At 41.9% G+C, this 26,522-nt stretch overlaps 1 long non-coding RNA gene and 1 pseudogene across 1 annotated transcript in view; both read left to right on the forward strand.

The window, feature by feature from the left end:
• The first annotated feature begins 798 nt into the window (after positions 1 to 798).
• LOC144582928 (putative uncharacterized protein UNQ9370/PRO34162) lies at positions 799 to 3,243 on the forward strand (annotated as a pseudogene).
• Positions 3,244 to 4,190: 947 nt separating this feature from the next.
• LOC118154482 (uncharacterized) overlaps positions 4,191 to 26,522 on the forward strand; it is a 55,318-nt gene continuing 32,986 nt past the window's right edge. The window contains exons 1-2 of the long non-coding RNA XR_013518766.1: positions 4,191 to 4,299; positions 6,521 to 6,603. This is a non-coding gene — a long non-coding RNA (uncharacterized LOC118154482). The remainder of the gene's footprint in view (positions 4,300 to 6,520; positions 6,604 to 26,522) is intronic.

Below are 26,522 nucleotides of genomic sequence, written 5' to 3' on the forward strand. Positions count from 1 at the left end.
AATTGACACAGCTTTCAACTACCTGTGGGAAGATTTGTGTTCTAACACTTTCTCCAATACTTAATATAATAAAATAATACTGTGTTTGCATTGTGATAGGTGGTCTCCATTCCTTTGAAGATGAAGTCCCTTGGTGTAAACACAAACTCCAGGATGGAAAGGAGCAGACTCCATCACCTTCTTTCTCCTGAGCGTAATACCTTCATTGATATGGCCTAAGAAATAGTCACTGTGGTAGGCTGAACAATGCCCCCTCCAAAATGTCCCTGTTCTAATCCCTGGAACCTGTGAATGTGATACTTTTCACATAGTAAAAGGAACTTTGTTGATGTGATTAAGTTAAAAATCTTACGGGGGAAATTATCCTGGATTAGCTACATAGGCCTAGTGTAATCACCAGGGTCCTTAAGAAAAAGGTGCTGTGATGATGGAACGGGGGTGGGGGGGAGAGAGAGAGAGAGACTGGAATTTTGTGCTGCTGGCTTTGAAGATGGAGGAAGGCGTGTATAGTAAACACACCTGACAGTGATAACTTGACTTGAGCATACCCTAACAATGACCCTGTGATATGGTTTGACTTTGGGTCCCCACCCAAATCTCATTTGGGATTGTAATCCCGACATGTCAAGGGAGGGACCTGGTGGGAGACTGGATTATGGGGCGTTTCCCCCATGCTGTTCTCGTGATAGTGAATTCTCAGGTGATCTGATGGTTTAGAGGTGTGGCCCTTCCCCTTTGCATGCCCTCTCTCTCCTGCTATCATGATAGATGTGCCTTGCTTCCCCTTTGCTTGCCACCATGACTGTCAGTTTCCTGAGGCTTCTCAAGCCATGCGGAACTGTGAGTCAATTAAACCCCTTTCCTTGATAAGTTACCCAGTCTCAGGTAGTAGCTTTACAGCAGTGTGAAAATGGACTAATGCACTCTGCATGGCAGATTCACCTCAAAGTGTGTTCGGTGTCCCAAGCTCAGGAATGCGGGAGTAGCCAGCCTGGAGCTCCAATCCTTATCTATGAGGAACATCTTGAGACCCCGGCCTGGCCTGTGGAATGCAGACCGTATAGTGGATTGAGGCCCTTTATTTTGAGTAAAACGGAGGTTGCCAGGTGAAGATTGTTAGTGGGAGGATGCTTAGTGAAAATGCTATATAAACTGCCTGCTTTTTTTTTTTTTTTTTTTTGAGGTGGAGTCTCACACTGCCACCCAGTCTAGAATGCAGTGACACAATCTCAGCTCACAGTAACCTGCATCTCCCGGGTTCAAGCGATTCTCCTGCCTCAGCCTCCGAAGTAGCTGGGACTACAGGCACGCGCCACCATGCCCAGCAAGTCTTTTATTGTATCTTTAGTAGATACAGGGTTTCACCATGTTGGCCAGGCTGGTCTCGAACTTCTGACCTCATGATCTGCTTGCCTGGGCCTCCCAATGTGCTGGGATTACGGGCATGAGCCACTGTGTCCTAAACTGCAAGCTTTTCACAAGTGGTTGTGGTTCTTCTGCCCAGCCTGGTGTCAGTGAACTCTCTTCCCAGGTTGGAAGCTCCCAATAAAACTCATGTCTTATTTGTGGGCTCTAGGTCTCTTTGGCCTTTTGAACATAGCGTTCTCCCCATTGGAGTCAACCGGGGCTTGGCACAACAAGGTGTCTCAAGCCAAGGAATGCAGGTGGCCCCTAGAAGCTGGAAAAGCAAGGGAACAGATTGTGCCCCAGAGCCTCCAGGAGGAATACAGCTCTGTTGATGCCTAGTCAAGGACTAGGACTTCTGACCTCCAGACCGATGAAATAAATAAGGGGTTGTTTTCATCTATGAAACCTGTGGCAATTTGTTAAGCAGCAATCGGAAATTAACAGTCACTTTCTTATTTCCCTACGGCTGATGTTATTTTCTGCTAAATCCAAGGTGTGTGGTTTGTATATTTGTGGTTTTTTGCATGTTCTGCTGCTAAACTGTATCAACCCTCTCTTCAGTTCTGCCTTTGGTTCCCAGGATCTCAGCTGGAGCTTTGTCTCTGTGCTTCAAGTCAGAGGTATCAGAGCAATCCCGTAGGCGTGAAGTTGCAACACACAGCTGCAGGGAGCCAGGTGGTGTGTCTTTAGGGAAATAACTCCCAACCCTCTCTGCTGCTGGAAGGGGCCGTTTTTGTTACAGATGCTCCCAGTTTTTTGCCTAAAATGTCTCTTTCAAATCCTTGCTTCTGAATTCTTTTCCCACACTTAGATCTCTCCTTTCCATAGTTCACTACCCTTTTTACCTGGTCATCAGAACACGTTAGCATAATACAATCCCTGTTACTTGTTGAGGATCTTCTCTTACCAAGTGCTTTCACTTAAATGATCTCATTAAATCTTCCTACCACAGTGCTTGGTTAAGTAGTGCTTGGTGTGTAATTAATGACCGTGCCCCTTTCCGACAAAGAAACATATTTTTACGCTCTGGAGATCAACAAGGATACACACACAAACACACTCACAAATAAGGGACATGGCTTCTCACCTGCACACACACATCGTGTATAACTCCTTCCTCAATATGTTAGAAGAGGTATCTTAGCTTATGCTGCGAAGACAGTCATCACCTTTACGTAAATTCTAGAGATCCAGGAGATCCCTAGTTTCTCGATGACTTGCAAAAGGAGCTCACACACCCTGCCATACACAGGACATGCATGGAGCATGCACCTCTCCCCATAGCTCCGGCCTGGCTTTGGGTGAGCCTGCCCCAAGGCTGGAAGGAGCAGGAGAGGGCCTGGCAGAGCAGTGCGGACCTTTCTTTCTCTGCCCGCCTGCTGCTTGCCGTTTTCCAAATCTCCCCGCTGCTCCTGGGGCTTCACCCTTGAACTCAGAGCCCAGAGCAGATACCCAAGCTGCCCACAGCCCTAAAGCGTCCTGAGTGCCTCTAGGACCTGAATTCTCATAGTCTGTACTAAAAGCGACACCCCAAGGCTGCAGTTTACCTCAACCTCAGTTTGCCTTTGAAATCTGTTCGCAGACTATTTCTGAAAAAGTCCTTTGGGTTTGGAGAATGGGACTTTGAAAACAATTCCGTTTTTATTGTAGATTTGGGGGCGCACGTGCAGGTTTGTTAGCAGGATATATCAGGCGGTGCTGAGGTTTGCGCTTCTCTTGACCCCATCACAGAAAATGGGATTAATAATAATTAATTCATAAAGGCTCCCGAGGGCTTAATCCAGAGCTGGGTTCCTCACGCATGCTCAGTAAGGATCTGCTGATGGCCGGCTTACAACATCCCATCACCTTCCATTTTCTGTTTTGAAATAGCTTTATTAGAGATGTTCAGATTGCTGTTCTCCGCACTTATTTTTATTTGAGTCCAGGAATCAGATGATGATGCTATCTGGTCCCAGCAGCCTAGAAAGACAGCTCTCCGAAGCATTTCTCAGAGGCTATGCTTTATGTGAGTCCCAGGCAATCAGAGAGAGAGGAGGCCCACCCCACATCACACACACTTCCCGAGGGACCAGACTCCGCATCGGCTCTCTGCTAAGAGTTGCTTTCAGAGTTGGAGAGGGGAGCTGCTTGCAATTTAGAAAGTAATTGAAATAGGTGAAATGGATTTTGAGTTTTCTGACACTCTTGGGCAGAGTTATGGTTTGTTCAAAGAAGAGGCTTGTACTTAGGGAAAAAGTCATGGACAATGAATTTCTAATGAATAGAACTTATTTCAGAAAGGCCGTGTGATGAAGCAGAAAGAGTTGAAAATTTGGGTTTGGGAGACCTGGGTCCAAGTCCCGGTGGCAACATAGCAGTGGCGTGTTCTGGGCAGGTTACCGTGAGCTTGCTTCCTCACCGGTATAATGGGTATAATGATCATTGCTTACAGGTCTGTTGGGAACATGGAATGAAAGAATGAATCTGAGGTCGGGCACAGTGGCTGTAATTGTACCCAAGAGTTCAAAACCTGCCTTGGCAACATAGTGAGACCCTGTCTCTACAAAACTAAAACAAAAAATTTAAAAATTAGCCAGGCATGGTGGCACATGATTATAGTCCTAGCTACTCGGGAGGCTGAGGTGGGAGAACCACTTGAGCCTGGGAGGTTGAGGCCGAATTGAATTATGATTATGCCACTGCACTCCAGCCTAAGTGATAGAGCGAGACCCTGTATCAAAAAAAAAAAAAAGAGAAAAAAAAGAAAAAAAAAAGAATGAGAATTTGAAAGCACATGGTATCTGAGTTGTGGCTTCTACTAAAGTTTGATTTTTGCAGGTGGAAATAATATCCTCTGACCATTTCTGCTATGAAACATCTAGTTCAATGCTAGCACATGATCTAACTCAGGTAAGTACTCACTGACTCAAGAAAATTCCCGACGAAGGCAAAATTGGAATCAGGAGCTATTTGCTTTTCCAAAGCATTTACTTCAGTGCTCTTTTTGATACCCAAATTTCTTAGAGAGCACTGACCAATAGAAATATAAGGCCAGACGTGTATGTAGTTAAACATTTCCTAGTAGCTACATTTAGAAAGTAATTGAAATAGGTGAAATGGATTTTGATAATATAATTTCATTTAACTCATTATATAAAAAATAGCCTTTCAACATAGAATCAATATAAAAATTATTGAGGAGATATTTACATTTCTTTTTGGTAGAAAGTCGTGGAGTCTATAATTTACACTTACAGAATATCTCAATTCAGACATGGAATTTTTACCAGAAATGCTTGATCTGTATGTGCAGTTCAAAAAATTTATGTTTGAAAAGTAGATTTATATACCCAAGTTGTTCCAAATATATTTAAATATTTCCTTTCTTCCTTCCACTTTCTTTCCCTCCTTCCCTCCCTCCCTCTCTCTTTTTTTCTTTCCTTTATTTTTTATTATTTTTATTTATTTATTTATTTTTATTTTTTGAGACAGAGTTTCGCTCTTGTTACCCAGGCTGGAGTGCAATGGTGTGATCTCGGCTCACCACAACCTCTGCCTCCTGGGTTCAGGCAATTCTCCTGCCTCAGCCTCCTGAGTAGCTGGAATTACAGATGCACGCCACCATGCCCAGCTAACTTTTTGTATTTTTAGTAGAGACGGGGTTTCACCATGTTGGCCAGGCTGCTCTCGAACTCCTGACCTCAGTGATCCACCTGCCTTGGCCTCCCAGTGCTGGCATGACAAGCGTGAGCCACTGCGCCCAACTGGTTTTCTAATAATTAAATTGAGTATCTGTTTATCAATTTAAATTTATTGACGATAAAATAAAACTTCTGTTTGTCAAGAGCACTGGCCGCATTTCAAGGGCTCAGCTGCCAAAGCAGCAACTTTGCTGGACAGAACAGCTTCGTGGTGATTCAAATCTGCTCTTGATACTCCTGTCCTGTCTCTGACAGATGCTGAAGTACTGTTGTAAAGGTTCTCAGATCAGGGGATGTATTTAAAATACTGATGTCTAGGTCCTCTTTGATTAAGAGAGACTGACTTTTCAGGTAGGCCGTGAGCATGAATATTTTTTTCAAAACTTTCCAGATGCTTCAAATGTGTAGCACAAGTTAAATGCTCTGGAGGAAGAATTTGGGGCTAAGTCATTGCAGCATGTTTCTCCCTGTTGACTGAGCAGTCTGTGGAGACCTGAGCACGAACAAGTTAGGCTTCTGTTATCTTTTTTTTTTTTTTCTTTTTAAAAACAATGCCAGCCTGGCATGGTGGCTCACACCTGTAATCCTAGCACTTTAGGAGGCCAAGGTGGGTGGATCACAAGGTCAAGAGATTCAGACCATCCTGGCCAACATGGTGAAATCCCGTCTGTATTAAAAACACAAAAATTAGCTGAGTGTGGTGGTGCATGCCTGTAGTCCCAACTGATCAGGAGGCTGAGGCAGGAGACTCATTTGAACCTGGGAGGTGGAGGTTGCTGTGAGCCGAGATTACACCACTGCACTCCAGCCTGGTGACAGAGTGAGACTCTGTCTCAAAAACAAAACAAACAAAACAAAACAAAAAAACCCAAAACTCCTCTCTTGGAGCTTATACAAGCTTTTAAAAGTTACATTTTATTAGTATTCTTATTAAGTGTGAGAACGACACCAAGGCATGTTTAGCTGCTTTATTACTTTATAAATTAAAAAATATTTAGCCTTTGGGTTAGCATTGAGTTGATGTGTTCTTGGGGCTCTTCCCAAGAACATGCTGTTGCCAATTTATTTTAAAATGTTGAGGGCACCTTTCAGTACTGTGTTAATGCTTTTACTTATACTTTTTCGTGAACTGAATGATCGTAGCGAGATCACGCATGCCAGAATTATAGCATAGCTACTTCTTGCCAACATATATTGACATAATGGCTATCATTTGATCGTGACTCACCAAGGTTGATCAGCCTAATTGGTTTTCAGCAACATGTCTGATCTAACTGCAATTACATCATTGTGGTTGAGTGAGTTTGGGTAAATTTCCTGAGCTATTGTTTGCATGTCTGAATTTGCCAATTGGTCGCTTATATACTTGCCCTCGTTTTTATAGTGTGGAGATTTGCATTACTTTATTAATTTCCTGTTATTATTTCCAGAAACACAACAATAGTTTTTCATTTTTCTTATTTAATCAACAAAACTTGGAGGTGCGCCACCTACCTCGCTCCAAGGCAGTAAGGTAAGTCTGATTGGCAATTAGACTTCATTTAGCTTGCCAGCTCCAGCTGCTGATTTCACTGTGTTGAAAAGCATTCTGACTGAATTCACACCTAGGCTCAGTGGGAAAGAAAGTTGTGATTGGAAGAGGGAGGGTGGTCCCATTGCCAAAATATTTTCTGCCCTGTGCTTGAAGCTGAGGATATAAAGACAATAAGCACTTATTCCAGCAGAGCTAAAAAATTAGGAAACCATTCTGTGATATTGGCTTATGAAAAGTTCTATAGAAACACAGAAGAGAAAGCAATTTCTCTTCTGTGGGAGGTGTGGGGGCCATGGGGGTAGGGAATCAGGAGACTATGAAGTTGTCACAAAGGTAATATTTCAAGTGGGTCAGGAAGGAATTGTGGGAATTTGGCAGAAAACGAGGAAAAACATTTTTTATGTGTGTATTTTTCATACTTCGATATGTTGCTATCAGAATAAATGCAATTGATTAATGCTATTGGTCCAGTTTAGTTACGTTAATAGTTGCACCTCTTATATACCATGAAATCTCGTATTTATCTGTGAGGAATTCAAAGCACTTTGCAATTTCTGGCCCACTTTAATTGTTTTTGTTTCATTTTGTTATATTGCCCTTCTTTTGCTAAAGTAATGAGGTTTATATATCCATAAACTGAGAGGCTGACATTCCTGCTTGGGGCATAGTAGGTAATACATATTTGCTGAATCAGTGAATGAATGAATGTATTCAGGTTACCTGTATCTCTTGTGTAACTGGAGAGCCTATCAAATGCACCTATCATATATATGTATATACATATCGGATACACATCCCTTTCTACCATAAAAGTGACTAATTGCTGATGCGCTGATGGAACAACACTAGCAGGCAGGACGATCCTGTTACGACATATTTGGATCATGCTGTTCAGCTCAAGCCCCTGTGGTTTTCCATGTATGCAAAGCGAAACCCTCTTACCCCTGCTGGCCTCCTCTCGGAGGCTAAGCCCCTGCCCCCTTGGGCTGAGATCACTGGGCTCACTGACCTTCCCAGGACTCAGCCAGGCTGGTTCTTGCCTCTAGGGGTTTGATACTTACTCATTTCCCCCTGCTTGGAATTCTCTAGCTCCGGATGTGCTCACGACTGGCCCCTCACCTCCTAAGGGGTTCTTTGCTTCTCATGGAAGCTTTCTCACTCACAAGTTTATTTTTAGTTTTATCTTGAAACAGAGTCTTACTCTGTCGCCCAGGCTGGAGTGCAGTGGTGCAATCTTGGCTCACTGCAACCTCCGCCTCCCAGGTTCAAGCAATCCTCCCATCTCAGCCTCCTGAGTAGCTGGGATTACAGCCACGCATCACCACGCCTGGATAATTTTTGCATTTTTAGTGGAGACGGGGTTTCATCATGTTGGCGAGGTTGGTCTCGAACTACTGACTGTCAAGTGATCCATCCATCCCTGCCTCCCAGAGTGCTGGGATTACAGGTGTGAGCCACCACGCCCATAGCAGTTGCTCCTACTCCACCCTGTCATTCTCTATTTCCTCCTTGAGTTTTCACCAGTGCAGCTGTCACTGACATGTTACAGATTTTACTCACTTATCTTATTGATTATCTCTGAAGCATGTCAGCACCATGACGGCCAACACTTTTTTTTTTTGAGACAGAATCTTGCTCTGATGCCAGGCTGGAGTGCAGTGGCATGATCTCAGCTCACTGCAACTTCCGCCTCCCAGGTTCAAGCAATTCTCCTGCCTCAGCCTCTTGAGTAGCTGGGACTATAGGTGCATGCCACCACATCCAGCTAATTTTTGTATTTTTAGTAGGGATGGGGTTTCACTATGTTGGCCAGGGTGGTCTCCATCTCTTGTCCTTGTGATCTCACCACCTTGGCCTGCCAAAATGCTGGGATTAGAGGCGTGAGCCACCTTGCCTGACAAGGCCAACACTTTTGTCTGTGGTGTTCTCTGTTGTATTTCTGCTGAGAACATAGTGGGTAATGCATATTTGAATCAGAGTGAACCTATTCATATTGTGTGTGTGTTTAGCATAAGTAACTAGGATCCTAGAATATGCAGCTTACACATTTATATCATATGTATTTGCCACATCATAAACATTCTTTAACATGGTTGTTACTTACCATATCATTTTAGCTTGTGAATATGTAATAGTGTGTGCTGTGGTCTAAGTGTTTGTGTCCCTCTCCAAAATTCATATGCTGAAATCCTAACCCCCAAGGTAATGGCACTGTGACTTGTAGCCTTTGAGAGGGATGAGGTCATGAGGGTAAAGCCCTTGTGAATGGGATTAGTGCCCTTATAAACGAGACCCAAGGGAGTGCATTTGACCCTTATACCATGTGAAGACACAGGGAGAAGGCACAGTCTATGAACCAGGAAAGCAAATCTCACCAGATACTGAATCTGCTGGTGCCTTGATCTTGGACTTCCCAGCCTCCAGAACCATGAGAAATACACTTCTGTTGTGTATAAGACTGATCAGTATACGAGTCGATGGTATTTTGTTATAGCAGCCCAAACAGACTAAGACATTAGGCTGCGCAACTCGCCTGTTCCTAGGGGGTTTCAGTCCTCTGTAGTTCAAAGTCTGTCAGGAGCTCATTCTCCTTTCTATAGAAGAGAAGTTCTATTCTTTGATATGGAAGTGGTGTTGCTGAGTGAAAGGGCATGAACAGTTGAGATCTGAATCCACACACCAAACTGTAGAGCCTCATTTTGAGGTGGAATTGCTTCTTTTTGTGATCTCACCTGGTAAGGGACATGTCCTCAGCTTTTGGGAGATGCAGACTGCCTGGGAACTGCTGAAATGTCTATGGGGACTCATTGCAGGTACTAGGCCAGTGACTGCATGTGTGGGCCCCAAGGCCATAAGGTGAGTGACAGCAAGTGGAGAGGGGGGTGTGGAATGTGGCCGTGGGCTGGAAGGACTTAGTGGAGTGGGGTGAACACTCTGCTCGTTCAGAACTGGCTTGGGGATCGTGACAGGTTCTAAACATCTTGGATGTACTGAGAAGAGCCCTGGACATGGACTGGAATACCCAGATTCAAATCCCACCCTTTCACTGACCAGCTCTGTGACCCTGAGCTAGTGACAGACCACTGTGAACCCTGTATCCTCTCTGTCAAATGGAGAACAGGGTATGGGAAGGGTTCCTGCATAACACTGCCCTGCCCATCTGAATAAAGGCTGCACTCACCACTTCCCAGTGTTGCAGTCTGAAGGTGAGTTTTGAGCCTAAATTCTCTGTGTAGTCCAATCCTGTTAGTTCCAGGTTCCAGGATCTCAGGAGAGAGGCCAGCGACTTTGGGTGCAGACCTCTCCCTCCTTCCTCTTCTTTCTCTCCTGAGAGAAGACATTTCTACACCTCTTCTAGGTGTCCTGAAAGCTCCATAAAAAGCAGGATGTGGGCACTCGGGAGGGCAGTGGGTCCAGCCAGTGTCTGTGTGGGCAACTGAGGTCCGCAGATGAGCACAGCCAAGTGACCTCCCGTGAATGCCAGGATGGCCATGGAGCCCAGAGACTTGTTGATTAAACTGGAGAAGTGCTATTCTTAGTGGTAAGCTGTCATCCAGCGCTTATGAAAAAGGAGAGAAGCCGCTTAGCCAGGATCTAAAAATACTTAGAAACTGACAACCAGCTCTGGGAAGAGCTTGGACCTGGTGCCTGGTCTGGGAAGAACCAAGTAGGGGAAGACTACTTGGACTACTTGGTGGAACTCTGCAAGATCACAGAGCCCATGGCACAAATACTTGTCTGTATTTATGGCTCTTCATTATTTATTGTAGTTAAAACTAAAATTTTGTAAATATTTTATACTAAGAATAAGAATAATGCTTTTAGAAGGCTTCCAGTATGGCAGATGCTGTTCTAAGCCATTGAGGACGTTCTGCGCTTGGACCCTGCAGTGTCTGTGTGGTTGAGTCAGGTTGTTGTTGCCATTTACAGATGAGGAAACTGAGTCTTGGAGATGGGGAATTTGGGCCACGCTGGTCAGCCTGATCACAGAGGCTAATTATCTGGAATGGTGTGGAATTGGCCTTTGGTTTCCACCCTCCTCTTTGGAAGCTCAGGGTTGCTTGGTATTTTCCCAGTTGTTAACAAGCTGCTTTCTTTCAACTTCTCTGGGGAGAAAGTCTGGGTTGCTGGACCTCTCAGGAAACTCTTTCAGTGGTGATTTGACTTTGGGTTTCTTCGTGGAATTTATGCTTCATGTGCAGTTAAGCACATGGTCAGGTTTAAGGAAGCCTGTTTCAATTTGCATAGAGGTGGAGCTCTCTTTCCACCAGCCAGGAAGAAAGAGGCAGATGGCGACCGCATTGCTTGTGGATTGGCTCAGCACCAGAAGGCACTATCCCTTGTGGATAATTAGCACAGATGTCTGGACATGGAGGCTTTTTATTTTAAAACTATGTTAAACATGTTTATTGGCTTTAGCTTTCTTTGGGCCAATTTGTTGTTCCCTCCTGCATGCTGGGCACCTAGCATGGTGGAAGGCCCAAAGGCTTTAGGACTACTCTGCATGCTTCAATCCTAGCTCATTAGAGTCCCCAGTGACACAGTTACTATGGAGGCATATTCATTTCTGTCCTTTTATAGTTTTATTGTAGAGGTTCTTGGAAGATGATGGATGGGCCGATCTCAGGCTGCCATCTTGAACTGGAAGCCTGTTGCTCCCAATGCAGTTTGGATTTCTTTGGTTCTGATATTTTTATTTTATTTTACTCTGACTGTTTATTTGATTTTTTAAGCCCAGGCTGGAGTGCAGTGGTGCGATCATGGCTCACTGTCACCTCAAGCTCCTGGGCTCAAGCGATCCTCATGTCTCAGCATCTTGACTAGCTGGGACTACATGTGTGTGCCACCATACATGGCTATTTTTTTTTTTTATTTGTAGAGATGGCAGCCCTGCTTTATCATCCAGGGTGATCTCAAACTCCTGGCTCCAAGCAATTCACATAGAATTGGAAGTGGCAACAAGATAACCATAAAATAGGACCTGTAAGTAAAGCAATGATACTTTTTACTTTTTTTTTTTTTTTTACTTACAGGTTCTGTTTTATGGTTATCTTGTTGCCACTTCAAATTCTATGTGAGAGGGTCTGGGGACAAATTAATAAACAAATGCCCTAAACAAACACCAAAATGGTGCCAGTTGTTTCTTAGTCTGAGAAGACTGCTTGCCACAGCAATACCCCTTTCCTGGCAGAAAGGGAGGGGAGAGAGGGAGGAAGAGAGGAAGAAATCTTTTGCCAATGCTGATGATAGCAGGAAGGCAAAGTCCCAGAGCAAGCGCCTTCTCAGTATCTCAATGTGAACACGTGCTGAAGAGATGGGACAATTGAGGTGGAACAGGGCATCCCGTGGGATCCCCTCCTGCCCTGCCAACATCCTGCTTTGTTCTGTGTGGTCAGAGATGTTGATAATGGCTTCAGTTGTTCACCATGTATGTGATCTCGTGGAGCACATTTTGTTTAGAGGATACTGACTTAACAAGCCAAAGTAATCAATGGTGGTTCTCTGTACATCAGCCTGGGCAAGTTCTTCATAAGCCCCTTCTCTCACTGGGGACCCACAGGCAGACCCTCAACAACTGGGGCCAAGTTAAAGACAACCCCCGGCCGGGCGCGGTGACTCACACCTGTAATCCCAGCACTTTGGGAGGCTGAGGCGGGCGGATCATGAGGTTAGGAGTTTGAGACCAGCCTGGACAATATGGTAAAACGCCGTCTCTACTAAAAATACAAAGATTAGCTGGGTGTGGTGGCATGTGCCTGTAGTCCCAGCTACTCGGGAGGCTGAGGCAGAAGAATCGCTTGCACCCAGGAGGCAGAGGTTGCAGTGAGCCGAGATCGCACCACTGCCCTCCAGCTTGGGTGACAGAGTGACTCCAAATCAAAAACAAAAAACAAAAAATGAAAAAAAAAAAAACCCATCAGGGAGGGGATTATTATCCTTTGGTCCAGCTGCAAAGGGCACCACAGGGCTGCCGTCTTTGGAATATACATTTTTCCCTGAGTTTTGCCATCTGTAAATGCCTCCTTGCCTGTGTACTCGCCTGCTTTTATCCCTCACCTCTCAAAACTGTCAGAAACTAACTGCCTCCGGGGCGAAGGCCCAGCAGAAGAGGACAGAGATTGGGCTAGCTGGTTCTTCTAGAGAGGAGCACAGCACAAAAGTCCAAAAGCCTGTTCTAGGAAGTGTTGGCTAAACGAGGGGAAAGAACGCAGACACCTCTCACAACCCGCAGCTACGTCAGTGGACACAAAAAATGACTGTTTCTGGGTGACTTCTAAGTGTTCCTTTCCAAGAGGTAGGAGAAAGTCTCTGAAATAAAAATAATGTAGTCTTAAAGAGTTTATGTATCGACTGACCTCTGGCTCATTAGAGTTCCTGATGACACGTTATTATGTGGCGTATTCATTTCTTTCCTTTGTATTTTTATTGCAGAGTTTTCTTGTGTAGGTTTCATAGAGCAAACTATAGGTTCAAAATACAAAAAGCACTGATTCATTCAGGGGATTTAGGCAGTTTACATATTAAAATGTTAGGTTAGTTGGAAATATTCACAAAGCAGCAGTCTATCACTCAGCATATCTGTTCTCTTGGCATCTTCAATCGAGTTTATCTACTTAGAAAACGTATTTTCTGTGGAGAGACATGAGATAAGGCCAGCGGGGAGGAATTTGGCCAGCTGTGATGGATGGGACTTTTCACGTAACTGGTTTTCTGTGCTCCTGGTCTCCGCAGGCTTTCTGCTCTTACCTCTTGCTTTTTTTTTCTCTAATTCCCTTAAAAAAAGACATTTGGTCAGGCACGGTGACTCTAGCGCAGTGGCCCAGCACTTTGGGAGGGTGAGGCAGGCAGATCACAAGGTCAAGAGATCGAGACCATCCTGGCCAACATGGTGAAACCCCGTCTCTACTAAAATACAACAACAACAAAAAAATTAGCTGGGTGTGGTGGTGCGTACCTGTAGTCCCAGCTACTTGGGAGGCTGAGGCAGGAGAATTGCTTGAACTCGGGAGGCAGAGGTTGCAGTGAGCCGAGATCACACCACTGCACTCCAGCCTGGTGCCTGGCAACATAGCAAGACTCTATCTCAAAAAAAAAAAAAAAAAAAAAAAAAAGAAAGAAAGAAAAAGGCATTTAAAATCAGACTTAAGCATCTTGGAGAAGGGGTTGGCTCATACTTGGCAGGCTGTTGCTTCCGATGTCTAAGACAAAAGAAAAGGAGGCTTTGAAATGTCATGAAATATCCGGGAAGATTTCCTGGATGTCAGGTAGTTGTTTCGTCACACCACAGGAATAAATGAAGTGTAGAAGAATCAGAAACATACAGATTCAACGTCACTGAAAACCCATACGTGGTTTTAAAGTGTTGGGAAAGTGTGCCTGGGGCCAAGTCTGATTTGGCTTTAGAAAGGAATGCAGACAGGATGGGTGATGATGGAAAAGTCCAGAGGCCACTGGGTGTATCTGCTCATTCTTCACCAAGACTCCGGGGGTCATACATTCCTCCCGGAATGGCTAAAGCCGGCGCTATTAGAAGGGCATGTCCAGAAACACAGACCAGGAGGACTTAGATAAATGAATGCATGGGAGGGTGTGCCTGTCTCTGGGAACATTCTGGTCATGTAGGCAGGGCCAGTTCTTTTTTTTTTTTGAGGCAGAGTTTCACTCTCATTGCCCAGGCTGGAGTGCAGTGGTGTGATCTCAGCTCACTGCAACCTCCACCTCCCGGGTTCAAGCGATTCTCCTGCCTCAGCCTCCTGAGTAGCTGAGACTACAGGCATGCACCACCACACCCAGCTAATTTTTTGTATTTTTTGTAGAGACAGGGTTTCACTGTATTTGCCAGGCTAATCTCGAACTCCTGACCTCATGATCTGCCTACCTTGGCTTCCAAAGTGCTGGGATCACAGGTGTGAGCCACCATGCCCGGCCCGGCAGTGTCAGTTCTAAGGCAGAAGTATTCTTCTAAGTGTCCAGCCTGGTGCCAGTAAATAATTGAAGAACAGAGCCAATTCCATTGTTATTCTAGGATCTGAGAGAATTCTTCTGGTGGTCCAATCATCTGCATGGAGCTCAAGTCAAGAGCCTGGAAGCTGGCCTCCATACCCCACACCTGCCTCGCCTCAACTCTCCTGTTTCATCAGCTATTGTCCATTTGATTCTGCTTAGCAAAGTTCCCTGGAATTATCTAAATGCCTGCCACCCCCACTGCTACTCCTCTAGTTCAAACCACCATTATCTCTCTCTAGATTGGTCCCCTCACCCCGCACCAACCTCGCTTGCCTTCAATCCAATCTCTACAAGACACCTGGTGTGAGCTTTCTAGAGCCCACATCTGCTCCTAGCATTACCGCCTTGAACTTCTTCAGGAGTTGCTTACACGCTTGCAAATTCCCGACATAATATGTGCGGACCTTCACAATCTGGCCTCGTCCTGATTTTATGTCTCTTGACAACCTGTTTTCCCCTCATTCCCCACACCCTCTCAGACCCCCAATATGCTCCAACCATTTTGAACTACTTTCAGTCAATTCCTGGCTGGGAGGTCTTGGGAAAGCCAATTAACTTTCCTGTACCTCAATTTCTTCATTTGTAAAGCGAGGAGGGTAGCCACACCTGCATATGGGTTGTTGAGGATAAACTAGGTTTGTAGATGCACAGTGCTTCTAGCAGAGCCTGGCTCTGACTCTGTCACCTCCTTGTACCTCTTTATATGCAGAAACTTTGTTCCCGGAACTTCCTCCCGCTTTCTCTGGCTTGCTTTTGTAGGGTGGTGATTACCACTCATGTAGAATGAGCCACAGTTCATGTTGCATCATCATTATTTGTGTTTCATTCTGTTCCTGCACCAGACTGGAAGCTCTTCAAGGGTGGGGACTATTTCTCAGGTGCCTCGATACCCCATAGTCAATCAATATTTGCTGATATAAAGAAAGAAAAACCAGCTCACCTGGAGAGACTATGCCAACTTCCAGGTAGTTGCTTGTAGACCTTGGGAAATAATATTTCTTTTCACAAATTCACAAATGGTTATTCTTTTTTCATGAGCCAAAGAAAAATCAAATTCACCATGTTGGCATTTGGTAAAAGCCATTTCAGCATCTAAACATATTTCTTTTTCTGAAACTCAGAATGACTTTGCACTTCCAAATGTCGTGTACAAGGTTGCTGGACTGATTAGGTTTGCCTCTTAGCTCCTTCCCTGCCCATTTCCTGCCTAAGATGGTTCATCCTTCCAACTTGGGCAGAAATGCCAAGGCTCCCTGTTTGACACTTGACCTGCATTTCTTCTGGGTGCTGGGGGCAGCTGGGAAATGCACCTGCATCTTTATCTCGTGTGGTTGTGACTGTTTGGACACAGCGTGGTGTCCCAGGGAGGAGGCAATTTCTTCTGCCTTGGGCCAGCTGTGATGGCATTTGATATGGCTGAGGGATTCTGTCCCCCCAGCTGGCTATGACTCATTAAAATGCCTAGGCTTGCTGAGAACTGATATTTCCAAATCTGTGCTGCTCACAGGGCCTTGGAAACAGATCAGGGTGTGTCTTTCCCAATGTGCCTGATTTGTCTATGGTCATGTGAAGTGGAGAGGGGAGGAAGGTGTGTAATGCAGAGAGGTGCTTTGCAGAAGTTAGCACCTGGAGTTTCCTTCTGGAAGTGTACAGTCTCTTACCCCTCCCCATCCTGTAGGAATTTCTAAAAAAAAAACCAAACCCATCCCATTTGTCATTTTTGCATGTGATATGTTACAAAAATTGACTGTAAGAATTTAAAAAAATGTTTTTCTCAGCTAATAAGGGATGCATACTGTTTCATTTACTTTAATTATATAAGAGAAGCATGATTTGTCAACAAGTACATCACAAATTTTATGGTTTATTATATTTGATTGAGAAAAACAATTTTAGAACATAGATGGAAATTTAATTATGTATTAGCATTGAACATAGGTAAAACCTGCCTGTGTGACCTAATATTGGGAATTCCTGCATTCATTTTGCACTTAAAAATCAACTGGATAATTGGTGTGAATTTTTTTTTTTTTTGAGATGAAATCTTGCTCTGTCACCCAGGCTGGAATGCAGTGGCGCAATCTCAGCTCATTGCAACCTCCACCTCCTGAATTCAAGTGATTCTCTTGCCTCAGCCTCCCGAGTAGCTGGAATTACAGGTGTGTGCCATGAAGTCCAGCTAATTTTTGTGTTTTCAGTAAGACAGGGTTTTACCGTGTTGGCCAGGATGGTCTCAATCTCTTGACCTTCTGATCTGCCCGCCTTGGCCTCCCAAAGTGCTTGGATTACAGGCATAAGCCACTGCACTTGGCCAATGGGCATGAAATTTTTAGTTATATTCTTAAGTATTGAAGTAAAAGAGAGATTTAGGCTATTTGCCATCATTTTCTTCAAAGTATCCCATTGCAAGAGTGGATAGCTTCATTTCTAGTAAAGAAAGAAACAAATTGGATATTTTTTGCTGATCATAATTTTCTCACTTCAATGTGGCTTCTGAAATGTTGGAGACAGCTTGAAGGGCTATTAAAGTAAATGAAATTCAGAGATTAGGCTCAGAAAATCTGGGAGTGGACTGATGGAATTGTCATTTTTAAGCTCCCCTTTTCATAGTGATATGGTTTGGCTGTGTCCCCACCTCAATCTCATCTTGAATTTAGCTCCCAGAATTCCCATGTGTGATGGGAGAGACCCCGTGGGTGATAAGTGAATCATGGGAGTGGTCTTTACCATACTGTTCTCATTGTAGTGAATAAGTCTCATGAGATCTGATGGTTTTATAAGGGGAAACCCCTTTCAGCTTGTTCTCATTTTCTCTTGCCTGCAACCATGTAAGATGTGCCTTTCACCTTCTGCCATGATTGTGGGGCCTCCCCAGCCATGGAGAACTGTGAGTCCATCAAACCTATTTTTTTTTTTTTAATAAATTACTCAATCTTGGGTATCTTTTTATCAGCAGTATGAGAATAGATTAATACACATAGTCTCCCTCTTTTTGAGTGTGGGATAGACTTAGTGACTTGTTTACAATAAAGAAAATAATGGGATATCACTTTCAAGACTAGATTCTAAAACACTGGTTTCCATTTTGCTGTCTTTTGTCCTCTCATCTTGCTGTTCACTCTGATCAAGCTAGCTGCCATGTTGTGCAAAAGCCTCCACACTTACCCTCCAAGGTAGCCTCTGGCCACCAGCTGGTGAGGAACTGAAGGCTTCGGTCCAATATTTTTGTGAGGAACTGAATCCTGCCAGCAACTCTGGTATAAGCTGAGAAGTGAATCCTTCCCCTGTCAAACCTTCAGGTGACTGTAGCCCCAGACAATATCTTGATTGCAGTGAGAGATCTTAAGCCAGGGGCTCAGCTAGGTGCTCAGATTCCTGACCTACAAAAATAATGTGAGATAGTGTTGTTTCAATCCATTGAGGTTTGAGGTAATTTGATATGCTGCAGTAGAAAATTAATATAACCTATTACTTCCTTGTTGAATTTCAACATCACTGTTCCTTATGCTTCCTGTCTTTAACAAATGGGCATATATTAAGAAGGATATCTGGGTAAAAAGCACAGTTTCAGAAAAACAACAACTTCATTTGAAACGGCCTGCCAGCCAGCATGTGCAGCTGAGCAGCAAATCATCCAAGGCTCTGAATCACAACATGTTCATTTGCTCTTCCAAACAATTACATGGTAAACACACAAGGAGGCTCTCAAACAGCGTTGTTTATTTTAAAGAGAAAACTTTTTTTTTTTGGTTGATTTAAAAAGGATACCATTGCCACATTTCATGACGTGAAGTTGAGTGATGATGGAGGAGATGAAAAAGCATCTGGCTGGCAGGCAGGACAGGAGAGAGTAGAAGTTATGGCGGGAGGTATTGATAGGCTAAGATTGTGGGTCATAAATAGCCCTTCTGCTCGCATTTGATTGGTGAGAATTAGTCACATGGCTAAAACACTGCAAAGAAAGCTGGAAAATATAGTCTAGTGCAGTGCCCAGAAGGAGGAGGAGATGGATTTTGGCAACACACAGCAGTGTCTGCCAAAGTAATTTACTCTTATTTCCATTACATAACATTTAATTGAGCACCTATGATGTGAAGACATGATTCCAAGCATTATAGATACAAATGAGGTGGAAAAGTATGGTCTTTGTCTTCAAAGATGTTCACAGTCTAGCTGAAGGAGTCTGTCTGAGGTAACATGGTTTGGAAGTAGAGTCTTAGGCTAGCTTCCACCATCCCCAGATGAAAAACAGCGGCAGTTGCAGACTGTTCTGTCCATGGGCAGAAAAGCACAAATTAATCCTGGGGAAGTTTTATCCCTAAAGCTGGGGGGCTCCAAAACCACTCACCTTAACCCTTCCTTTGTTAGAAATTTTGGACAGACAAACTTCTCCTTCCCCTGCGAGAATATCTGTGACTGTGAACCTCCAGGTGGCATGTGTGCAAACCCATCTGGCCAGTTTGTTCCAAAACTCCAGCAACCCCGACTTACAGGAACAACAACCCCCAAGGTAGTTTTCAACATTTCCACCAAGAGTTAGGAAATTACACTATAAGCTGGAAGAAGCTCTTGGGAAAAATAATTTGACACTATAGTCAAAAGTCAAAATAGGCTAGAGTCAAAATTACGCATAACTTCTGATCCAGCTGTGTTCTTCTAGCCATATGTATTGGAGAATCTTTTGATCATGTGCACCAGTACAAAAATGTTCATTGTTTATAATAGCAAAAAATTGGAAACAGCACAGCTGTTCATCAATGGTAGAAGAAATTCTGGTACAGTCACACACTGAAATATTATACAGTAGTGAACAGGTAAAATTAAGCCTCATGCATGAACATGAATGCATCTCAGAAAAATCATGTTGAATGAAAAACATAAGTCATACAGGAGTAGATAAGGAAGGCTCCATTTATACAAAGATTAAAAACATTCAAAACTAAACAGTGTATTGCTTAGGGGTAGTGGGTCATGCATATGTACATAGATTCCTGTTAGCACTGCCATATGCTTTGCAGGCCAAGGGAGTGAAGTGAAGAGGGGTAGATTAGGCCTGCATTCTGCCACCTCTCTGACTGTTTCTTTTACTTTCATAAAAATGACTTGTCTGGGCCCTTCTGCTCCTTCTGCCTCTCAAGCCAACCCCTATACTATAGTACAGGCCCAGACAAAGCTGAGAGAGAGAGAAAGTGTGCATGAGAGAGAGACTGAGTGTGTATATGAAGGGTGACAGGCTTGAAAATGAAAGCAAGATCCAAGTACACTGGCCCTACCTATGTGATTAAAAAAAAAATCACAAGTGTGGTCTGGACAACCTTTATTGAGCAATTACTATGCCCCTTTCACTGTGCAATGCAATTTCTTCTATTTCATCTCACTTCATTTTCACAGCCACCCTGCAAGTTCATGTTGCTCTCATTTTACAGATAAGGAATGCAAAGCTCAGAGATGTTGAGGAATGTGTCCAAGGTCACTGCGATAGGATGGGAACTTCGGTTTTCAGCCTTTAAATACATTGGTGCAGAAGTCCAAGAAAGATGCTTAGGAAAACCTAATGGTACATAGCTTCACCTAAATCATCACCCCTTTGAATTAAAGCCAGGCAATCCCTCTGCCCCATTTGAAGTTATTATTATTATTATTATTGCTCCAGGGTGGAGGGCAAATAAAATGTCAGCAGCCTATTCTTGCCTTGGCTTTGGAGGCCCACTCTCTGAGCAGGTGGCTGGTGCTTGCAGATATGGTTGAGGCTGCACATCTGGCACACATTAGCCCATGGGCGGGACATGCTATTGCACAGTCCTAATGAAATTTGGGTCTGCTGCATTTCCAGAAGCCACCCAAGAAAGCAGGATTCCTGGCATTTTGTCAGAAGTAAGAGCCTGGAAGATAAAGAACAATTTCTATCATCATGATGGATTAGGTTATTTTCATCTTGTACAAAGTTACTCCCAATTGAAAGGCTGGACAAGATAGCTCTTGATTAAATGAAAATTGTGCCTGACTAGGACATAAATTATGTAGTAGAGCAGCAGAAAAATCTGAATGTGCTCTTATGAGTTCAGTTCCCAACATGGTTTAACTCAGAGTAAAAACCTTTTCTTCCCTTGCAAGGATGTCCATGGCTACACGGTTGAAGCATTTCTGCAAAGGAATACTCTGTGGTTGGAGTTTTGGTAATGGGCATGACCTGCTTTGGTTAAGAACATTTTCATTCTGTCATTGTATCTTTTTGTTTGGTGCTTATTAATTCATATAGACCTGTCCCCCACCACACCCACACCCAAGGGTCCTATTTCTGTATCTTATGGGGTATGTTTGCTTGGCCTGTGAGCCTGCGAATTGTCCTCCCATCCTCATCCATCCATCTCATCTTCCCAGATAGATATGAAGTATACACTTCCCTCTTTCCCCACCAGCCAATAGGCCAGATCATTGAAGCAAGAGAGGACAACACAGTGAGATGGAACGCACTCCATTCTTCTAGAAGTTTGAATTTAGGAGGGAATGGTATAAAACAAAGTTCAACAAATATTCCTAGTTCTCCTTTTGAACACATGGTTGGATTGTACTTCTTGGCTCCATTGTGGTTTGAATAATTCTGACCAAAGTCTTGTGAGTGAAAGGGACATGGGTTATTTTGGAGACACACAAGACCCCCAGAAATCTTTTTCCTTTTGGCATGACATGGCTGGGGCCCCACAGCAGCTATGATAAGCAGAGGCTCTGCCGACTCCCCCATGGACTGTAAAATGACCTAGAAGTAAAACTATTTCTGAACTGCTGAGATGAGATTATTTGTTACTGCAGCATAATCTAGCTGATCCTGACTGATAGATAGGGAGAGAAAAAAATGTGAGTAAGCAAGAGAAGAGAGAAGGACCAAAAGGGAGTTTTTAAAAAATCTCGTGGTCTAGAATAGTAATGCATGAACTTGGAAGTTGTGGCTGTTGACTTGTTGACCATTTATGCAGTATGTAATCTTTTGAGTCTGACTTCTTTTACTGAGTGTAATGCATTTGAGATTCATCTATCTTATTGCCAATATTAAGTTTGTTTCTTTTTATTGCTAATTTGGAATAAGTAGCAGAGAAGGCTATCCCAAAGGAAGCTCACAATCACTGCTGTCACAATTTCTACCCTAACCCCTTATAATCCCAAGATATCACTGACACCTTATTTTGCTTTGGAAAAAAAAAAGATACAAAATTTATACTTTTCAAAAAAGTAAAAAAATCTGGAGGTTTCTGGGTAAACCATAGAGTACGGTGAAGAATCTGTTATTTCCAGGCAGCCTGAGGATTAGTTAACAGTTAATATTATGACAGTGTGTCTCAAACTGCAAACACAAGTTCAAGTGTGCCAGGGTTATTTGAAGATTTTGGTGCACTTTTCTGGAGCTCGTAACTCAAATATTTGGACTAAATGCTTAATACTTTTTATTTAAACATTTTTAAGACTTACATTACAACTCATATGTACAAAAGTGCACAGATCACAAATGCATGTATCACTGTTTTTAAAAATGGAACACACCCTTGTAACAGGCCACTCTGACCTAGAAAGTTACTATGCTCTCAAAGGTACCCACTACCTCAACTCAACACCAAAGATGAGTTTTGCCTGTGTTTGTGTTTTTTATGAATGAATTCATTTACTATGTACTCTTTCGTGTCTAGTTCTATCACTTAACATTGACTATGAGATGTGTAACTCAAAGTTGTTTATTCTTATTGCTTTATATATTAGTTTTGAGATGTGTAACTATAAGCTGTTCATTCTCGTTGCCTTATAGCATTCTGTTGTATGACTGTACCACGATTTATTTATCTGTTCTATAGCTAATACACACATGGTGGTTTCTGGGTTTTGGCTACTCTACAGTGCTGTTATATATGCTGTTATATATGTGAATATATGTACACATTTCTGCTAGGTCTCTATCGCTACTCCTAGTGAAAATGCTGAGTGATAGGGTGTACATATGTTCATCTTTAGTGCCTGCCACCAAATACTCTTTCAGAGAGGTGCATTGTAATTACTTTTATCTTGAATTTAAATATAGTAAGCTCACTTTTTATTGGTGTACAGTTTATTGTATAGATGTACCATAGTTTGTTTAATCACTTGCACACTGAAGGGCATTGGGTTGCTTTTGAGTTTTTGGTGGTTATGAATAATGCTGTTATAATTGTTTGTATTTTTGTGTGTATTTTCATTTCTTTAGAGTAAATGTCTACGAGTGGGATTGCTGAGCAATATAATGCGTATTTAGCAGCGTGAGAAGTTGTTTTCTGGTGTAGCGATACATCTTGCATCCCTATCAGCAATATATGCGTTCACCTGCTCCAAATGCTCATCGGCAATCGACACTGTTAGTTTTGTTTTTAGAATTTTGGCCATGCCAGTAGCTGTGATGTGGTGTCTCATCGTGGCTATAATTTTCATTTCCCTGATGACTGATGATGTTGAGCATCTTTTCATTTGCTTATCTTTTCATTCATAAATCTTTAAAGAAGAATATCCAAGTGTTTTGCCCATTTTTGTATTTGGTTGTTTGTTTTCTTACTGTGGAATTTTGAGAGTGCTTTATGTATTCTGCATACAAGGGCTTTGTCAGATAAATACTTTTCAGCTATTTTCTCCCAGTATGTAGCTTGTCTTTTGTGTTTCTTTGATGAAGTTTGATTTATCAACTTTTTCTTTTATGAATCAGATGTTCGGTATTAAATGCAATGACTCCGACTCACTCAACGTCACAAAAACTTTCTCCTATGGTTTCTGCTAAAAGTTTTGTAATTTTACATGTGCATTAATCCTACAATCCATTTGAGGCTAGTTTCTATATATAGTTTGAGGCATAGGTTCTTTATTTGGATATGTGTGTCCAATGTTTTTAGAACCGTTTGTTGGAAACACTATCCTTTCTCTGCTTGTACCTTTCACTTCTACCAAAAAAAATCACTGGACCGTATTTATGTGCCTTTATATCTAGATTGTCTAATTTGTTCCAGTGATTTGTTTTACTAATTTTTCCAATATGCATTTTGATTATGGTAGACTCCCACTAAGTTTTTAAATTGAGTAGTGTGGATTCTTCACCTTTGTTCTTTTAAACTATTCTTTTGGCTATTCTAGCCCCTTTGCATTTCCATATGCATTTTAGAATCATTTGTCTATATTTACTTTAAAAAATATTGCTGAGAGGTTTCATTGTGGTTGCATTAAATCTAAACTATAGGTAATTTCACTATATTAAAGTCTTTTGATCCTTAAGTATGGTATTACTCCCTTTTTAGTCATTTTTTAAATATCTTTATTAGAATTTTTAACATCCAAATCTTGCATGTATATTACCTAAGTATTTTCTTTTTTCCAGCTATGATTGTATTGTAAACAGTTTTATTTCCTCCTTTCCAAGAAGTAAGTGCTTTCTTTTCTTGCCATATTGCACTGGTTAAGATTCAATGCAATGTTGAATAATACTGGGAAAAGTGGACATCCTTTTCTTGTTCCTGATTTTAGGGGGAAAGCATTCAGTCTTTTACTATTAGATGTAATGTTAGCTGTGATTATTTTGTAGATGTCCTTTTTCAGATTCAGGAAGTTTCCTAACATTTTTTGTTTCTGAGAATTTTATCATGAATTGATGTTGAATTTTGTCAAATGCTTTTTGTGCATATACTGATAAGGATCATGTATTTTTATCTCTTTTACTTTGTTAATGTGCTGAGTTTTGAATTTTTGAATGTTGAGCCAGCTTTGCATTTTCAGGACAATCTTATCTGGTTGTGACGCATTATTTAAAAAAAAATCTATTGCTGGATTTGACTTGGGATGTTATCTTTACTTTTCTTGTGCTATTATTATCTGGTTTTGGTCTCAGGGTAATTCTGGGTTCACAGATAAGTTGGGGAGTTTCCTTCCCTCTTCTCTTTTCAGTAGAGATTGTATAAAACTGGTGATTGGTAGTGAAAGGATGTGGACTTGGAGTTTTTTTTGTTTGCTTGTTTTCATTAAGTATTCAAATTTATGTGCTAGCCATAGGTTATCTGTTTCTTGAGTGAGTTTTGGTAGTTTCTATCTTTAAAGTATTGGTTCTTTTTATCGAAGTTGAATATTTATGCATAGAGTTGTAATCGTTTCTTACTGTCTTTTAAACATTTAAACACAAGGGTGTCTCTAGTGATAATTTCTTTTTTATTTCTGATATTGCTAATTGGGTATCTTGCCTCTTTTTTTCCTTCATCAGCCTGACTGGAAGGGGATTATGGACTGAATTGTGTTCCTCCCAGTTTTTATGTAGCACTCCTAACCCTCAGTACTTTAGAACGTGACTGTATTTGGAGATAGTGTCTTTAAAGAGGTAATTAAGCTAAAGTAAAGTCATTAAGATGGGACTTAATTGAATATGAATGAGGTTATTATAAGAAGAGGAAATTAAAACCAGACCACATAGAGGAAAGACCTTGTAAAGACAAGTGGAGAAGGCCACCTGCAAACCAAGGAGAGAGGCTGCAAAAGAAAGCAACCCTGTTCTCACCTTGATCGCAGACTTCCAGACTCCAGAGTGTCTGTTGTTTAAGCTACACAGTCTGTGGTACTTTGTTATGCAGCCCTAGCAAATTGATATAAAGTTTGCTAATTTAAGTGACCCTTAAAAAAAAAAAAAATTTGTTTTTGTTGGTTTTCCCTATTGTTTTGTTTCCAATATTATTGATTTTTGTTCTTATTTTTTTCCTTTTGCTTGTTTTGGGTTTATTTTGCTCTTCTTTTCTAATTTTATAATGTGGATGCTGAACTTGAGACCTTTCTTTTTTTCTAATATCTACATTCAATGCTGTATTTTTTCCCTGTACACTACTTTAACTCCATTTCAAATTTTTACATGAAATTTCATTTTCAATTCAGTTAAAAATATTTTCTAATTCCTTTTATGATTTTCTTGTTGACCCAGGGATTACCTGAGTGCTAAATTTCAAGGTAGTTGTTTTTTTTTTTTTTAAACACATCTTTCTGATACTGATTTCTACTTTAATTTCATTACGGTTAAAGAACATACTTTTGTATTATTTTAGTCATTTTAAATTTATTGCTGGGCACGGTGGCTCATGCCTGTAATCCCAGCACTTTGGGAGGCCAAGGTGGGCGGATCATGAGGTCAAGAGATCGAGATGATCCTGGCCAACGTGATGAAAGCCCGTCTCTACTGAACATACAAAAATTAGCTTGACACGATGGCGCATGACTGTAGTCCCAGCTACTCAGGAGGATGAGGCAGGAGAATTGCTTGAACCTGGGATGCAGAAGTTGCAGTGAGGTGAGATCGCATCATTGCATTCCAGCCTGGGCAACAGAGTGAGACTCTGTCTCAAAAAAAAAAAATTGTTAATGATTTATTTATGACTCACAATAAGCCCTATCTTGGTAAATATCCTATTTGCACTTACAATAATGTGTGTTCTGCTCTTTGTAGGTAGAACATGTGATTAATATTAATTAGGTCAATATGACTGATGGTGTTATTGATCTCTTCTATATCTTTCTAACTATCTACCTATTGTTCTATTAGTTATGGAGAGGAAAATGTTAAAATATCTAACTATAATTGTAAATTTGTCCATATCTCATTTCAGTTATCAGTTTGGCTTCCTGTATTTTGAGCCTGTGTAGTTAGGTACAGACTGATTTGGGATTGTAATATCTTACTGGATTAGATCTTTCACTGTTCTAAAATATCCCTCCTTATTTCTGGTAATTTTCCTTGTTATAAAGTCTACTTTGTCTTATATTGAAATAGCCACATCCAGATTTCTTTTAATTAGTGTTCACATTATATGTATTTCCATGTTTATTTTGATTTAGCTATCCCATTATTTTTATTATTTACT

This window comes from Callithrix jacchus, chromosome 6 (assembly GCF_049354715.1).
Source record: "Callithrix jacchus isolate 240 chromosome 6, calJac240_pri, whole genome shotgun sequence".
NCBI lineage: Eukaryota > Metazoa > Chordata > Mammalia > Primates > Cebidae > Callithrix > Callithrix jacchus.